Source organism: Anastrepha obliqua, chromosome 1 (assembly GCF_027943255.1).
Source record: "Anastrepha obliqua isolate idAnaObli1 chromosome 1, idAnaObli1_1.0, whole genome shotgun sequence".
NCBI lineage: Eukaryota > Metazoa > Arthropoda > Insecta > Diptera > Tephritidae > Anastrepha > Anastrepha obliqua.
In genome coordinates, this window is record NC_072892.1 from 77,674,207 (window position 1) to 77,678,129 (window position 3,923).

Sequence of the window (3,923 nt, forward strand, 5' to 3'; positions counted from 1 at the left end):
ATTCCTTTACTTGTACTTCCTAAATGCTTTAAATAACGCAATGAATCATCATTACGATCAATTTGCGTTCGTTATCTGAAAAATATTGCCCACAATTTGTCAGTTGAATTAATAAAAAGGCGATTAAATAATAATTAACATAAGTTGGCACTGTCGCTGAAGATCAAATAAATAGTAAATTGTTATACTTACTTATTCAAAGATGAAGCATAAAATTTTATTTATTCATTTAATGTTTGATTAATAAAAATGATAGCATTAAGACATAAAATAATTTAATATTTTTTTATATTTTGCTTCCTTTTTTTTCGTTTTTTTTTTCGTTTCTTTTCGTTACTATTTGTTTCTGTTTTTCTGTTTAGCTCAGAGATTCTGGTTTCGTTTGGCGGTGATATATTCCAGAATTGTTGTTTTTGTTATTATATTTTATCACTGTTAGTTTTTGGTAGTTTAATTGTAATTGCGAATCGGTTTGTTGCGGTTTGATTTGGAAAATGGATTTAGGTATGAATTATGGCTTCCTTGGTGCATCAGATAATTTGCTATGCAGAAGAGGAGTAAAAATACAGAGAAAAAATCAGAAAAAGAAATGAATTTGCAAAGTATTTTAAGTTGCAGAAGACACTTTTTCACCACCATCAGGTTTCTAGTTTATTTGGTTTTATTTTTTGCTCGTACTGCTGCAGTCCAAATGCTGAATGGCGCACTCGCTCTTCACTGTTTGGTACGTCGGTCTGAAAACTATGCAAATATGCTGCTTACATATACATATGCATGTGTGATTGCCAGTTTGCAGTGTTGTTGCCATTTTCTATTTTTAAGATGCTGTTCCATGTTTCGACCGCACACAAAGCAGAGAAAATACGAATGTAGAAAACATGGCACTGACTTCAGAGTGGAAAAAATGAAAACAAAAATTATAAAAATTAACTAAACACTTTACAATATATAAAAAATAAAAAATGGTGTCCATCGCTCGTCGTTTCTTTGTACTTTTACGTAGTTGAATAGTTGACTAGTGGCTTGGCTGCTCTGGAAATTGTTGCTGCCGGTTGGGCTGGTTTGTTGAATAATCCAAAGACAGTGGGCTGTTGTATATTCAGATCGTTTGGACTTACATATTTTTTAATGAGGCCTCAAACTATTTCTAAAAAAATAATTAGCTATATTTACATCCATGGAAAATTTTCTGTATTAATAAGAAGAAAACAATTGCATGTCAAAGGACCGGCGCAGCCGAATTTTTTTTCTAAAAGCGGTCCCCCTCGGCAAGTAATGGCGAAACTCCGAGTGTATTAATGCCTTGAAAAAACCCCACATGAAAAACTATCTAGCGCTCAGAGGCGGTATAAAACTTCAGGTCCGTCCATGAGACATGCCCCAAATTGGAGGAGAACTAGGCTCAACAAAAGATGTAAGCTTCAGTTATAAATATTAAGGCGGCCGCCGAAAGGACTTGAATGCGATATTTTGTTTTATTTTTATTTAAAGGGGAAAATCATTAAACGTAAAACATACATAGTAGCTAAGTAGGGGAAAAATTCTTTACGATATGTATACGCTAATGGCATTACGTATGCAGCATTACACAAAAAATCTGTTGTACTAAATCTATTAAATTTTTCAGGAAGTTTTCAGAGATTGATGCATATCGTGGTACTTTTTAGACTGTTAAAGTCTTAGGTTTTATGAGGAACCTAAGTATACTTCGACCCTAAATATATTATATACATGTATATGTACAGCTTGAATGCTAATTGTTAGAACAAAATGAGCTTTGACTATACTTCATAACACTTATAAAAGTGAACTTTACCGTCTCAGCAGCGGTATCTAATTGCCAAGAGGTATCTAATGGCTGTAGGCATACTGGATCGCACCTAGTAGAGGCAACTTTTCTGACCCGAGTGTGCTTTACATATTTGCTATAATTCTCTACTTCCGAAGTCCCATTTTTTCGGTAGTTACGTTCGTATTTTACAGATTTAAGTCTATTTTTTCTAAAACGCTGCACTGTGCATTTGTGTGAGCTTGTTCGTTGGTGAGGCATCGTTTCGGCTAATGTCTGTACCTCTATCGTCGCGTCGCTTGCTATTCGCGTTGGAAGCACTTGACGGCAACCGCCTCTAAACTGGCGTCTGTCGATTTTGCTACGGTTAGCTATTCGTTCGCTCAAATACAACCGTCTGAGTCCCCACCAGTACCCGACATCTATCTAACAACTTTGTTTATGAATATATTTATGTATGTACGAGTACAAGTGTATTTGCTCGTCATTGCCGCGTGGTTGTCCTCTGGGCATAAACCTCAATGCAAGCGAAGCAAGCAAGCGCAGATATGCCCCACATGACTGAAGGCGAGCGCGGCTGATCTGTGGATGAGTAGAATGCTATATAGTATGTATGTTGTAAATGTGAATAGCGACAAAGTTAACAACAGCAGCAAAAATACAAGTGGGCTATCACTATCGAAGCAGGGTCAAAACGAGGGGTCGCATAGATGTGGTCGCTGAGACTGTCTACGCTTGTGTATACGGGTTTGTAGTTATTGTATTTTAACTTGTTTGTATGTATGAACGTATATTTTATATACATATATACGAGTATGTACGGATATGTATGTGCACATCTACATTAACAAGCAAGTGTGTGTGTGTGTATATAATGGAGACGCTCAACGCTGAGTTGTGACGGCGGCGGCTATGTTACATACGGCGATCCGCTCATTGCTCACCGCTCATTTGTGAAACGTTTGCGCGTTTGCATTTTGCTTTTTGTCTAAAGCAAAATATTGAATTTAATTTTTTGTTAGTAGTAATTTAACAATTTTCGAGTGTTTATCGCATGCGCGTCGCAAATGTGAATTTCGTGTGCGCTTCTTGCATTTGCCGACTATCGTCCAGCTTTAGCCTTTAATAGTAGCTTTTCGTTGCTTTCCGCTCGCTCGATTGCTTGTAGCCGCTCGCCACTGGCTATTTGCGATTATACGGTTCGTATTTTTCGCTACTCGCCCATCCGCGTGCGGAATTTCAGCTACAAAAACCATATCGAATTTGTTTGTTGTTTTCCGTTTTATTAAAATAATTATTATTGTTTGATTTTCGGTGTTTCTTCAGTTGGCGCCCAAGCAAATAGAAATAACACCGCAACAAAAACAAAGTTATAGCACCAGCAGGCGACCAAATCAGGGTCTGCAATAGGCAGAGAGGAGGAGGGAAAGGATGAGAATGAATTACTTGTAAGGCCTTTATTGTAGTTGTTTGACAAGATCATAGTGGCTGGCGATTCCAGTGGTGAATACTTCAATTGTGACAAATTGCGAATGGAAATTTTATTTGATCTTTGATTATCTAATGTATAAAGATTTTGTGATCGAATAGTTTTCGTGTGCAGTTTGAAAACGTTTTCTTCGCAACTGAACTCTATTATGTTGAAGAATGAAAATTGTGTCGGAATTTAAAATTAACAGAGAAAGCATCATGAGTTTATGTGACTTTTTTTGCCCTTCTAATGAATTTTCAGCTGCGAACGAGTAGGAAAAGAGGACTAAAAAAATTGATAACATTTTTATTGCCCGCTCGTTTACCTTTAATCCTCGGCATAAGAAAGGTGAGTGCTCCAATAAACACACAGAAATGTCTGTGGTAATGCGTATAGAATATGCTAAGAAAACCATATCTTTATTTTTGTTCATTCTATTTGCTTTCGGGTACACCGAAACAATAATCTAGAATGAAAATTTGCATAAAATAAATAATTTCAGATTATTAAGTCGACAAATATATATATATATATATATAATTGGCACTTACACCCTTATGGGTGTTTGACCAAGCTCCTCCTCCTGTTTCTGGCGTCCTTCTTAATGTCGTTCTACAAATGTAGGGGCCTACAGTTTTAAGCCGACTCCTAACGGCAGACATT

The 3,923-nt window shown here is 36.6% G+C and overlaps 1 long non-coding RNA gene across 1 annotated transcript; it reads left to right on the top strand.

Moving 5' to 3' along the window:
* The first annotated feature begins 2,828 nt into the window (after positions 1 to 2,828).
* On the top strand, positions 2,829 to 3,598 carry LOC129246081 (uncharacterized). The gene is made up of 3 exons (XR_008582440.1): positions 2,829 to 2,988; positions 3,116 to 3,237; positions 3,522 to 3,598. It is a non-coding gene; the product is annotated as an uncharacterized LOC129246081 (long non-coding RNA).
* Positions 3,599 to 3,923: the final 325 nt, after the last annotated feature.